General features: G+C 45.2%; 1 protein-coding gene and 1 long non-coding RNA gene across 4 annotated transcripts in view; both read left to right on the top strand.

Moving 5' to 3' along the window:
* The first annotated feature begins 4,247 nt into the window (after nt 1-4,247).
* On the top strand, nt 4,248-13,122 carry LOC117871651. The gene is made up of 3 exons (XR_004644316.1): nt 4,248-4,486; nt 4,921-5,011; nt 12,997-13,122. It is a non-coding gene; the product is annotated as an uncharacterized LOC117871651 (long non-coding RNA).
* A 696-nt stretch (nt 13,123-13,818) lies between these two features.
* Nucleotides 13,819-14,283, top strand: part of RUBCNL (rubicon like autophagy enhancer) — a 40,881-nt gene continuing 40,416 nt past the window's right edge. For 2 of the 3 annotated variants that reach the window (XM_034758483.1, XM_034758481.1), the window contains exon 1: nt 13,819-14,215. The gene's annotated coding sequence lies outside the window, so the exon portion shown is untranslated. The remainder of the gene's footprint in view (nt 14,216-14,283) is intronic. The other variant, XM_034758482.1, reaches the window with a different exon arrangement.

Raw genomic sequence — 14,283 nt, 5'->3', positions numbered from 1 at the left:
AGATTTCTGCACAGGGGCTACAGCGCTGCAGTGCCAATATAGACACCAAGGCGATTACAGCACTGCGATTGGCCTCCGAGAAGTGTCCCGTGATGCCTGTTCTGACCTCTCTAGTTATCGGTTTGAACTCTACTGCCCTGCCCTCAGGTAACCAACCATCATTCCCACCCCCCTAAATTCCTTTGGAAGTTTGAAAGTCCCCTTCCTGTTTGTGTGGTGATGCGTACAGTGGTCTCAACGCATCTTTCCAGGTGGCCATGCCTGCTCCATGCACCAGGTGATCCCCCGCTTAAAGCAATGGTGACCTGCTGGATCTCATCAGCATCTGGGGAGAGGAGGCTGTGCAGTTCCAGCTGCGCTCCAGCCGTAGGACTTATGATACCCATTGACAGATTTCATGATGCATGATAGAAAGGGGCCAGGACTGGGACACACTGCAATGCAGGGTAAAAGTGAAGGAGCTGCGGAATGCCTACCACAAGGCACGAGAGGCAAACTGCCGCTCCAGTGCTGCGCCCACGAGCTGCCAGTTCTACAAAGAGCTGGACATGATACTCAGCAGCGACCCCACCTCCACTGCGAAGGTCCCTGTGGATACTTTGTTGGCTCACGTGCCAGTCGAGAGTGGACCAAGTCAGGAGGAGGAAATCTTGGATGAGGATATGGAGGGGGAGGGGGACCCAGGGGCAGAGGATGACTTGGCGACCAGAGATGCATGCAGCCAGGAGCTCTTTTCTACCCCGGAGGAGCCTAGCTGGTCAGAGCTGTCGGAGCTTGGCGAAGTGCAAACAGGAGAGGAGGCCCCGGGCAAGTGGATCTGATTTGGGGAATTGCTGAAGCGAGTTGTTGGGGGTAGAAGGGCCAGAGGGTTGCAGAAAGCAGGCTTGTCTCCCACTGCATGCCTAGTCTGAGCAACGGAACAGGCGTTGATTGACTCCGTCACTTCACGGGAATCTCCCTCAGAGATCTCCAGGAAACTCTCGTGGAAATACTCGGCAATCCGCTGCCACAGGTTCTTTGGCAGACCTGCTTTGTTTCTTGCCCCATTAATGGTAACTTTCCCATGCCACTGTGCTGTCACGGGTGATGGGGGTGAAGCTGCACACAGGTGAGCCACATAGGGGCCAAAGTGGAAGCCGAAGGCTTGGAGAAGACTGTCCCTTAATTCCCTACTCACCCTCAGCAGCGACATAATGATCACATCCTGTGGAAAGTGTGGGGACAGGAATGATTATCAGGCCCCCCCTACAGCGATGGCTCTCCCCAAGAGCCACATGTCCAGTGTACAGCAGGGTCTGGGAGGAGTGATTTATCTTGCCCCTGAGGCTACTCACCATTTTGGGGGTCTTGTGGCTCATGTGTGCTTGCCTGGGGTCAGCCAGTTAGTGACAGGTGTGTGAGTACTGGCTGTGTTCTAAGAACATAAAGAACATAAGAAAATGTTGCATTTAAACTTCACAGAGATGACCTCGGGAGTGCAGCCTCCCTCTTCGTTATCGGCGGAAGAACAGCTGCGCAGAATTAGAAAGCGGCCAAGAAGAACTAAGAAGGCCTTTCTGCATGAGGTTATGATGCATACTCCACTGCCAAGAAACAGGAATTGAAGGAATGGTGGGACAGCGAGAAAAGGGACCTTTAGGAGAATGTGGCACACCAGAATGAAACCACAGAGTGGCTCTTAAATGTTATGGAGCACAAAGAAGACACGCTCCAGGTGATACTAGCTCTTCAAACCGAGCAACTCCATGCCCGCCCTCCTGTGCAGCCACTGTCGCAAAACTCTTTCCCATGCTCTCCCCAGACACCACCAACACACTCTTATAAACCTCCTGGCTCCAGTATATACTCATGGCATTCCACTCCTCCCTCCTCACAGTCCAGCACTGTGGACTCCCACTACCCACTGCACTCAACACCCATTCCTCTGCAGTTTTTCCCTGCTGAAGTACAGTACCCGCTGAATTGTACTCCAAAGGAGAAGGTTGGATATGATCCCTGGACATACACAAATCTTCAGCTGTCCCGGGACCCCTCCTCTTCCTGGGACTTTCTGTTCCCCCATTCGCCCTCCCTGCTGATGTATTTTTTCAGTTGACTCTCTCCTCCAGTTGTTGTCTTTTAATAAAAGAATTGTGTTGGTTTGAAAGCAATCTTTATTCTATTAATTAAAAGCAAAAAGAGCACTGCAAAGCAACATATAATTATGCTAAACCCCCTTATTGCATCATGTGCACCAATCACCTCCTAGCATTACAAGCACTGCAGTCCCGAGCATAGCAACAAATATTAGTGGCTTTCAGCTTCAAATTGCTGCCTCAAGGCATCCCTGGTACTTACAGCCACACTCTGTGCCCCTCTAATAGCCCTGGTCTCTGGCTGTTCAAACTCAGCCTTCAGGTGCTGAGCCTCTGTGGTCCAGCTCTGAGTGAAGCTTTCACCCTTCCCTTCACAAATATTATGGAGCGTACAGCTTGCAGCTATAAGCATAGGAATACTGTAATTGTCCAGGTCCAGCTTCCCATAGAGACATCACCAGCGGGCTTTTAAACGGCCAAATGCACACTCAACAGTCATTCTGCACTTGCTCACTCTTGTTGAAATGTTCCTTGCTGTTGTCAAGTTGCCCTGTGTAGGGCTTCATAAGCCACTGCATTAAGGGGTAGGTGGCGTCTCCCAGCATCACAGTGGGCATTTTGACTTCCCCTACAGTGATCTTCTGCTCCGGGAAGAAAGTCCCTACTTGCAGCTTCTTGAATAGGCCAGTGTTCCAAAAGATGTGTGTGTCATACACTTTCCGGACCAGCCTGCGTTAATGTCTGTGAAATACCCATGGTGAGCCACAAGTGCCTGGAGAACCACTGAGAAATACCCCTTGCAATTAATGTACTCAGTGGCTAGGTGGTCTAGTGCCAGAATTGGAATATGTGTGCCATCTATCACTCCTCCACAGTAAGGGAAGCACATTTGTGCAGCCATCCATAATGTGACATATGTTGCCCAGAGTCATGATCTTTTGGAGCAGGATGCAATTAATGGCCCTGCACATTTTCATCAACACAAGTCCAGCCGTCGACTTTCCCACTCCGAACTGGTTAGCGACCGGGCTCCCGGGCTCCGGCGGCACAGGGTCTGGAGGCATGGGGGCTGCCCGAAGCCGGTAGCGCTCGGGCAGCCCGGCTCTTAAACAGAGCCGAAGAGTCGGGGAGGAGCAGAGCTGCCGCGGGTGCAGAATGACTGTTGAGTGTGCATTTGGCCGTTTAAAAGCCCGCTGGTGATGTCTCTATGGGAAGCTGGACCCTGTGCCGCCGGAGCCCGGGAGGGGAAGTGCCCGGCCGGCGGCTGGGGTCCGGAGGCACGGGGGCTGCCCGAAGCCGGTAGCGCTCGGGCAGCTCGGCTCTTAAACAGAGCCGAAGAGTCAGGGGAGGAGCAGAGCCGCCATTTTCCCGGACATGTTCGGCTTTTTGGCAATTCCCCCCGGACGGGGATATGAGTGCCGAAAAGCTGGACATGTCCAGGAAAAAGAGGACGTATGGTAACCCTAATGGTGAAGTTATCACAGCATCTGATCTCAGGGATGGGGCACCCACGGAGCCACAGCAGCTCATCCTGCCCTGCACAGTTCCCCCTGGATGAGATGGATCGCTGCCAGCCCCGGGGAGACGTGCTCCCCAGCTAGGGTGACCAGATGTCCTGATTTTAAAGGGCCAGTCACGATATTTGGGGCTTTGTCTTATAGAGGCACCAATTAACCCCCACCTAGGGTGACCAGACAGCAAGTGTGAAAAATCAGGACAGGGGGTGGAGGGTTAAGAGCCTGTATAAGAAAAAAAACAAAAACAAAATTGGGACTGTCCCTATAAAAGTGGGACATCTGGTCACCCTACCCCAACCCCCTGTCCTGATTTTTCACACTGGTCACTCTTTCCCCAGCCCAGCCAGCTGTGTGTGACATTCCAACCCTGGCTAGCTGCGGAGGAAGTGAGTTAGTTTCACTTTCATTCCTCAGAGTCCGCACACAACCTTTGCCCTCCCTCCCCCCACACGCTTTCCCTAGCACCTCACCCAACCCAGCCCTGCTGGAGGGGAGGAGGGGTGCTCCATGGGGGGGGAGGGGGAAAGGGGTGGTGCTCCGTGGGGGGGGGAAGAATGGACGTTATGGGGGGGGGCAACAAAGGATACTGCCAGAGCCACCCAGTCTGCCTCACCTCATGTCGGGGGAGAGAGTAACAATCACAGGTGACTTCCTTCCCCCACCCCTTCCCAGAGACCCCCAGCAGCCAATCCCCTCCCTCAGACTGTGCTGCAGGCATTCGGCTCTCTCTAGGACCCAGCGCAGCTTTTACATGCTCCACTGCTTGCCATCTGTCTGGCAGAGTGTGTGGTGCCCCTGGAAGAGCGGTGCCCTACGCGACTGCCTATTCTGTCTATGGCTAAGGACGGCCCTGCTTAGACACAAAAGGATTGGCTGGCAGCGTGGGTATTTGGGGTAAGATCCAACCTGCTTTTGACCTGGCAGTGTGGCTGGCCATTTGGGGTTCAGAAAAACGTTTTGTATAGTGAGCAGAGTTTCTAAAATAACTTCTCACTCTACTGGACCTAGATGCTGATTGTTAGCCAGAGAACTGGAATGCAATGAGGGAGCTGTCTGATTTCTTTTTTTTTTTACTTCTTGATAACCAGTGTGGGAGATCAGATGTACAGTCTGTGACTGGTTGGTGGGTTTAACTTCAGTGTTAACCACCAATGTTGGGAGTATCTGCTCTCCCTTTTGCAGCTTGCCCTGACGCTGGCATTTCCAGTGAGGGCTACCCCAAGCACATCAGGTCACTCACAATGGGCACCATGGAAATGCTTGCAAATAAACAATAATTTGAAATGAATTAGTGTCTCTTCAATTTCTCTCTCACTGTAACCAATTAGCTCATTAGACAGACAACATATCTGGATTCTTCTATGGGCCCCTCATCACCACAGCATTGGAGCAACTGGATATACTCCATACCCATCCAAAGTAAGGAATGTATAACGTTCTTTTAGCTTTGCAGAACATGTTTGGTTGTGCATGTAACATGCACTAAACTTGGTTATAACCTGTTTTAAATACCTTATGCTCCCTCACTCTAAACCAGATAAATACTGACCTCCCTGATAATTTACTCTTGCTTTAAAATTTATTTATTGCATATTTAAAATTTAGTTTTTTAGAACAGCCTCATGAAATGCATATATCATTTTTGGTTGGATCCCATAGCAATCATGTACTGTTACACAAGCATACTACCAATTTTATGACATAATCTGGACTATCAGAGAACAACAGTGAGCAATTAATTCATGTTAGATTAATTTTTTTAAAAAGGATTAAACATTTCTTAAAAACAAGACATGTGGGTGCTTGTTTCAATGGAACAAGTTGTTCACATGATGCAGATTTTTGGGATTGCAGCACTAGCAGATTTAGTCTTTGGCATTTTAAAATTAATGAACTAGTTAAAAGAAAAGTCATTTGTAACCTGCAAGACAGAAAGTGAACCCTTAATATATTGGTGTCAGCATATGAATGCATTTAATCAAACTGAATTTCTCCATTTTAATTTATCATCATGATATTAATAGCCCAGAATCACAGACTTGTTTGTCTGAGCAATTGGCTGAAGTAGGACTGAGTGGACTTGTAGGTTCTAAAGTTTTACAATTGTTTTATTTTTGAATGCAGTTATTTTTTGTACATAATTCTACATATGTAAGTTCAACTGTCATTATAAAGAGATTGCACTAGAGTACTTGTATTAGGTGAAGTGAAATATACTATTTCTTTTGTTTTTTACAGTGAAAATATTTGTAATAAATATAAAGTGAGCAGTGTACGCTTTGTACTCTGTGTTGTAATTGAAAACAATAGATCTGAAAATGTAGAAAACATCCAAAATATTTAAATAAATGGTATTCTATTATTGTTTAACAGTGCAATTAATCGCGATTTTTTTTTAATCACGCGCTTAATCGCAATTAATTTTTTTAATCACTTGACAGCCCTATTCTGTAGCCATGCAACAGGATAGAAACAAAAGTTGTTTACATTTACAGGTACACATGTGCATTACAGACTTTTCAAAGACCACTATGATCTCTGCCTCAGAAGCTGTATCTGTGCAGATTGGACACTGGATGGGGTGGGCCGGTACCCTGAGGTGGCACTGAGCATTCTTTCTCTCAGGTGCTTGGCTGGCTGGTTCTTGCTCACATGCTAAGGGTCTGATTGCCAGAATGTTCCCACAGGTTAGATTGGGGGGGTGCTGCCTTCCTCTGCAGCCTGGAGTCCTGGGATTATCTGGGTATATCTCACTTAATCAGTTCCCTGCCACTGTAGGGCCCTTGGGCATGGGTGCACTTCATTCCCTTCTATTCTCTGCCTGTGGCACATAATAATTTAGTCTCCTATGGGCTGTAATATTTTGGTCTTATTTTGGTTGTTGAGTTTAGTGTGTGGGTGCTGGGTGGGGTTGGTGCCTGTGATCAGGAGGTCAGACTAAATGATCTGGTGGTCTCTTCTGGCCTTAAACTCAATGACTCTGAGAATTTACAATCATGTTTTCTCAGCTGCTTCTGATATTCAAATTGTGGCCTCAAGGCTTATTCTTCCTCCATTATGCCAAGTATTCCCATCATCCCTTTAATGGATCATACATGAAAACCTCAGCAACCACCACTAGTGAAAAGCAGTAAACTCTTCTAACCACTCTCCCCACATATTTCTAGTACCAGATGTTCACCCCTATTAGGCTCTACTCTGTCCTTCCTTTGCACTGCTAATTCCATTGGCTCGAAAACCACCTAGATACAAACTTAACTCTGCCTTGTAGTGACACCCCCCAACACTGTAATGTCTCTTTAAAATTAATTTAATCTAATCAGGAAATCACAGAAACTAATATGCATTAATCATCTTTCTGTGTTCTTGCATGGTGTTACTACAGGGCAAAGTTAAAATTGTTTGGGTACCTTAACTGTGCATTCCCATATATTAACAGATTTGGATTTCTTCAAAGGTTAACCTTGTCTCTGAATCTCCTGGACTTGCTTGGTTTGGGGGTAACTATAACATTCCTGTAATTCTTTTTTTTTTTTTTACCCTTACATTGACAATATGTACTTTCAATCTTCAACTCCATTTTCATGTAGTTTTTATCTGGGAATTGAGAAAGTGTGATAATATCACCACAGTTAAAGTTGCAGGATGCATTTACTCTGGCCTCCACTTTCACTTCCTTCTAATTTAACAACAGCAGCAGCAAAAAGCACCTTTTAAGCATTTTCTCCCGTAAACTTAGCCCAAGCATGTTATTTATAAAGTTAAAAAAAATCCTTTAAGCTCTTTTATTTTTTAAAGTTATGTGTTGAAAAATCCTTATCTATTCCTCTTTTTAAAGAACAAAGTAGTTTCTCCATACACATGAGCACAGCTTGATATAATCGCTACACATTTAGCATATACCTAGTCTGCAGTGAGGGCTAGTGCCTTGAACATACTGGAAGAAATGTATCTAATAAATTAGAGATAAATGTCTGACTCCTGTTCCTGCCTACAAACCCTTCTCAGGCACACCTACACTGAGAAGCTCTGTCACCCTGACTCTTTCATTTGCTGAAGATGTCCAGATGCCGCAACTTGCTTGGTTATAGTTGAACTTCTACATTTCAAAAAACCCATTTCCCAGCTCCAGTTACAAGCCTTAACCTCTTCCTGGATAGCAGAACATTCTATCCACGGCATTTCTAATGCACCCATGTCCACTACACAACTCTTCCCCAACCTTTCTTACATTTTTCTTGAAAAGGCTCCTGGAGCAGGTTTCCTCTGACACATTTTTGTTGCACAAACCAGACAACTTGAACTTGTATGGCTGGGGGACTGATCTTGGTCATCCACTTCACAAACATGGGTTTATTTCCCTCTGTTGTTCAATGAAGAATGGGACTTACTTATTCTTCATTTGCCTAGTTGTCCACCACACCTATCAATGCCATCAGCAGAAAGGCCTTAACTGGGTCACTAGAGGATGGTTGTGAAAGGGGTGGTGTTGAAGGCACAGAAGGTTAGGGAAGGAGCATGAAATAGGAGATGGAAAGATTTTTGAAAAACGAGGCAAGATGAATCACAAATAGCTACAAATTTGTGATTTTATCAGTTGTGCAGTATGACTCAGACATGATTTGTTTTTCAAAGATGCTTTGTGACAAACATCCTACACTACTTAGAACACACGAACCTCTTTTTTAAATAGAGTAGTGTAGATAGAAAGATGCACTGAAGTGATCTGAAAGTCTTTAAAATGCCACTATCCTTCTTTAGCTCTGTTTTGCTCTTTGATATACTGATATTTTGCAATTATATAATCCAAAAGACCAGAGGACTTTTCAAGAACGAATTGAGCCTCAGTATGCCTGTAAGGTAGGGCAATATGATTATTTTACAGGCATAGGTACTGGAGCACAGAAATATTAACTGACTTGCCCAAGGTCACACAGAAAGTCTGGCTGAACCAGAAATAGACCTATATGCCCTTCTATCTTCGTTCATATTTATTTGCCTCTCATAATCATGAATGGATTTTATCCTCACAACGCCCCTGTGAGGTAGGGAAATATTACCTCAGTTCTTCAGCCGGGGAACTGAAGCACAAGGTACATTAAATAATTTGGCCAACGGTCACACAGGAAGTCTGCAACCAAACTAGGGATTGAACCAAGGTCTCCAGAATTCCAGCCCACTTCATCTTCCTGAATGACTCCCAATGCTGAAAGCCCACATTTTTAGCCACAGCTCAGCTTTGGCCTTCTGTTTACTGCTCCCAGTAAATTATTCCTCTATAATTTACACTGCCTTCTGTGTCCTCTCTGGTGCTTGAGTTGCTAGTAGTTTCCTTTCTTTTTTGCATATACATTATCACTTTACATACTGTCAGCAAGTTTTTAAAACCATGACTTCGGCTCTGTTTTTCTTGGCTTTATTTTTAGCACTGACTGAGACTATCAGAAATTGCAGTTTGTTAAATTTAGTGCCACTTTAGTAAAGCCGATTCTGAGAGCTGACTAGCAGATGTTTGCTCTTAGGGCAGGTCTTCACTACAGTGGGGGGTCGATTTAAGATATGCAAATTCAGCTACGCAAATAGCGTAGCTGAATTCGACGTATCGGAGCCGACTTACCCCGCTGTGAGGACGGCGGCAAAATCGATCTCCGCGGCTCCCTGTCAACGGCGCTTACTCCCACCTCCGCTGGTGGAGTAAGACCGTCGATTCGGGAATCAATTGTCGCATCCCGACGAGACGCGATAATTCAATCCCCGAGAGATCGATTTCTACCCGCCGATTCAAGCGGGTAGTATAGACCTAGCCTTAGACTTATAGACTTTAAGGTCAGAAGGGACCATTATGATCTTCTAGTCTGACCTCCTGCACAACACAGGCCACAGAATCTCACCCACCCACTCCTATAATAAACCTCTGACCTATGTCTGAGCTATTGAAGTCCTCAACTTGTGGTTTAAAGACTTCAAGGTGCAGAGAATCCTTCAGCAAGTGGCCCGTGCCCCACGCTGCAGAGGAAGGTGAAAAATCCCCAGGGCCTCTGCCAGTCTGCCCTGGAGGAAAATTCCTTCCCAACCCCAAATATGGTGATCATCTAAACCCTGAGCATGTGGGCAAGACTCACCAGCCAGACACCTAGAAAAGAATTCTCTGTAGTAACTCAGATTCCACCCCATCTAACATCCCATCACAGGCCATTGGGCATATTTACCACTAATAGCCTAATTTTGGCAATTAATTGATCTTTGACTATCTCATCATACCATCCCTTCCATAAACTTATCAAGCTTAGTCTTGAAGCCAGATATGTCTTTTGCCCCCACTGCTCCCCTTGGAAGGCTGTTCCAGAACTTCACTCCTCTGATGGTTAGAAACCTTTGTCTAATTTCAAGTCTAAACTTCCTGATGGCCAGTTTATATCCATTTGTTCTTGGGTCCACATTGGTACTGAGCTTAAATAATTCCTCTCCCTCCCTGGTATTTATCCCTCTGATATATTTATAGAGAGCAATCATATCTCCCCCCTGCCTTATTTTGGTTAGGCTAAACAAACCGAGCTCTTTAAGTCTCCTTTCATACGACAGGTTTTCCATTCCTCGGATCATCCTAGTAGCCCTTCTCTGTACCTGTTCCAGTTTGAATTCATCCTTCTTAAACATGGGAGACCAGAAATGCACACAATATTCCAGATGAGGTCTCACCAGTGCCTTGCACAACGGTACTAACACCTCCTTATCTCTACTGGAAATACCTCACCTGATGCATCCCAAGACTGCATTAGCTTTTTTCACAGCCATATCACATTGGCGGTTCGTAGTCGTCCTGTGATCAACCAATACTCCGAGGTCCTTCTTCTCCTCTGTTACTTCCAAGTGATGTGTCCCCAGTTTATAGCAAAAATTCTTGTTATTAATCCCTAAATACATGACCTTGCACTTTTCACTATTAAATTTCATCCTATTACTATTACTCCAGGTTACAAGGTCATTCAGAACTTCCTGTAGGTTATCCTGGTCCCTCTCTGTATTAGCAATACCTCCCAGCTTCGTGTCATCCGCAAACTTTATTAGCACATTCCCACTTTTTGTGTGAGGTCAGTAATAAAAAGATTAAATAAGATTGGTCCCAAAACTGATCCCTGAGGAACTCCACTAGTAACCTCCTTCCAGCCTGACAGGGCACCTTTCAGTATGACCCGTTGTAGTCTCCCCCTTAACCAGTTCCTTATCCACCTTTCAATTTTCATATTGGTCCCCATCTTTTCCAATTTAGCTAATAATTCCCCATGTGGAACCATATCAAATGCCTTACTGAAATCGAGGTAAATTACTCTTTCCCAAAGCCTCCATGCAGTATTAATGGATCTTTATATTAACTGATCTTTACATATTAGCAGATGTCATAGGGTTCTTAGATACAGATCAATCAGTACACCGCTGCATGTATTTTAATAAGGTGATCTTTTGACTAGATGTATGAGTAACCACACTTATTATGTAGCAGGCAAACGATCTTCAGATTAAATTATTTTTTAAAAAATTTCACTTCAAAGGGATAAGATTGGGCTATTACTATTATTTATATTGTGGAAACACCTAAAGACCCTTATTAGAATCAGGGCCCCATTGTACCAGGTACTGTACATACATACATTTATGTATACAATAAAACCAATAATTGGAGAGTATAACATCATATGGCCATTACACAAAGAAAACTGAAATGTAGTATTAAAAACATGAATCTCTATAAGCTTAATTATTATTTATTTCCACTAATGGCTATGTGGTAAGCGCTAGCCAATGAGAAATGAGGCAAGATCCCCTGTTGGTCCTGTGTACTATACATTAGGAGACACCTAAAACCAGGGTGGATAAAAATCAATGATTTAAAAAAAAATGGATTTTTTAAATTTAAATCAGATTTTTCTGATAAAATGCTTTTTGAGGAAAAACCTATCTAAAGATAGTTTTAATTAAAATACGTTATAGCTCAAAGATATCTCATCATGGAATAGGGATTATAAATTCTAATTCAATAGTATGAGACAATATATTCATGTAATGTTTAAGAAAAGTTTTGTAAAAAAATTCCAATAGTTCATGGATTAGGGACTCAATCTTATGGGGTTCCAAGGGCTTCTGTATAGGTTATTTAGGTTAATCTTTCTATCTACCCAATGGGATTCAGTGCTCAGTCTAGAAGATACCATCAGAGATGCTTAGTTTTGCAGTTCTCAAACTGTGGATTTGTGTCTCCAGAGATAACATGCTTGTTAACAGCAAAAATGTTTTCAAATAAACAAAAGTGAGAAATAACAGACCTCAACCCTATTGTCCCTCTGCAAATTTGTGTACAGAGTCAATCCCTTACTTCTCTCTAAAAGTGTAAAGTTTCAAAAAAGTTCAATGAATAGAAAATTGTTGGGGGCTGAATAGCTCTGGACAAGGAGAAGAAGTCTGGTGATAAATGTGAGACGGGAGGGACAGGCAATAGAAACAAAAGTGAAACTGTTTGAGCAGCATAACCGAGAAGTCTTGAGGTCTTTCTTCATTGATTTGAGATCTACCATACCATTTTCTTACTAGAAGGGCAGGGCCGGTTCCAGGCACCAGCTGAGCAAGCTGGTGCTTGGGGTGACAGATTGTTGGAGGTGGCATTCTGCCCAATCCTAGGGCGGCACGGCCGCTTTTTTTTTTGTTTGTTTGTTTGTTTGTTCTTGTTCCACTCCAGCCGCCCTGTAGGGGGTGGCGGTGCGGAGAACCAGAGCGCCCTGCAGGGCAGTCCTCTTCCTTCCCTCCCCGCCGACTGGAGCGGAGCCCTCGCGGCAGGCGGCAGGAGGCGGCGCAGCGGGAGGGGCCGCCTGGCAGCGCCCCTGATGTAGCCCTGGCCACCCCCTTCTCTCTCTCTCCTGCCCGCTCCCTTCCCCTCCCCCCACCCCAGCCAGTCCCCTCTAGCCACGCTGCAGGTTTTTTTTTTTTTTTTTGCTTTGCCGTTCTGGCCGCCCCGTTTTTTTTTTTGCTTGGGGCGGCCAAAAAGCCAGAGCCGGCCCTGTAGAAGGGAAAACCTATAATGGCAGCAGGCCGTAAATGAGACCCAGTTTGGGAATAAGAACCATTCAAGAAATATATGTTTGCTGATGATGTTTTAAAGAAAGTCACACCAGCAAACTGGTGGAAGTCACTTAAGCTCTTGGATTCAGAGACTGTTGAAGTGATAATCTCACTTTTAACTGCTGTTAAAAATATTTTCATAGAATCATAGAATATCAGGGTTGGAAGGGTCCTCAGGAGGTCATCTAGTCCAACCCCCTGCTCAAAGCAGGACCAATCCCCAACTAATTCATTCCAAATTGAGAAATCGTTTGGGACCTGAAAAAGCAGAAAAGCTTGTTTTTCTTTTCCAGATTATGAACAAACAGGAAAATGAAGATGAAGACGACGGAGTTAGCTGTAGAAGCCAATATTTTAAGTTTCTCATGTTAACCTGGCTGACATAGTCGGTTTAATTATTGTTTTTTAAATATTTCATTTAACTATTTTAGTTAAAAACAATTTTAACAAAAACAAACCTGATTTAAAAAAAACTTGAATGTTTAACTAAATTCAAAAATTCATATGCTTGTTTTGTTAAAATATTATCTGTTTTCTGTTGAAGAAAAAAATCCGGAATACATAACATTGTTGTTTTAGTTAAATAAAACAATTTAAATGTCTGTCTGGTGATGTTCTCTTTCTAATACAGCATGGCAAGAAAATCCTCCAAATATTAATGATTAACCTGTTGAATTGGAGATAGTTCACCTCCCAATGACTTCATAAATATCTGCTTCAATTACCTTTGGAAAATGAAATAACCAAACAATCATTCAGTTTCTGATATAGCTGTAAAACTAATCTGAAAAGTTTTCAAAATAAATCACCCTAAAAATGTACAGTGTGTACCTTCTAAAAATGAAACCTACATCTATCTCTGAGTTGTGAAGAATATGTATTAAGGTTATAACAACCAACAAGCATGCACTTTTATGTAGAAAACCATGATTAAATCGAGTCTTCCTGACTAGTGATTTAATCCACCTTGTCTAAAACTTTGAAGTATGTCTCAGGATTGATGACATAGTTGCCTGGCTGGGTTAGAACAGAAGGATAGAGTATGACAGGGTGCGTGTGTTTTAACAGGCCCCCTGGGGCCCCGCAGTCAGTGACACTGCAGCCATGCCCCCAGCCAGCCCAGCCTGCGAGCGGGGACACAGAAGGCTCCCTGGGCGTGGGATTTCCTCTCACGCTGTTGGCTGGGCGTGCGCCCGGCTCGTACGGGAACAGTCCCTGCCCTATTCCCACCCCCTCGGGAGCGGGAGGTCAGGGCAGGTGGCAGGAAGAAGACCGAGCTAGGGCTGGAAACTCCAACCAGCGTCTTTCGCTTCCCCGCCCGGCGCCGCAGCTAGTAGCTGTAACTCCGCCGGGCAGCAACGTGAGTCCGCCCTTCCCCAGCCCGACAGCCGCCGCCGCAGCCCGGGCAGAGCAGGGCGCTCGCCTCCTACCGGGCAGGCGGCCCCCGGGGCGGCGCGAACAATCACCAGCCTGCGCGCGGGGCGGAACGCCCTGCGCTCCCCAGCCTCAGGGGTAAGGGGCCGGCCGGCCGGGCGGCGGGCAGAGCGGGCTGGGAGCGCGGCGATGGGGTGCTGCTAATC

The sequence above is a fragment of the Trachemys scripta genome, chromosome 1 (assembly GCF_013100865.1).
Source record: "Trachemys scripta elegans isolate TJP31775 chromosome 1, CAS_Tse_1.0, whole genome shotgun sequence".
Lineage (NCBI taxonomy): Eukaryota > Metazoa > Chordata > Testudines > Emydidae > Trachemys > Trachemys scripta.
This window is presented reverse-complemented; position numbering and strand designations above follow the sequence as displayed.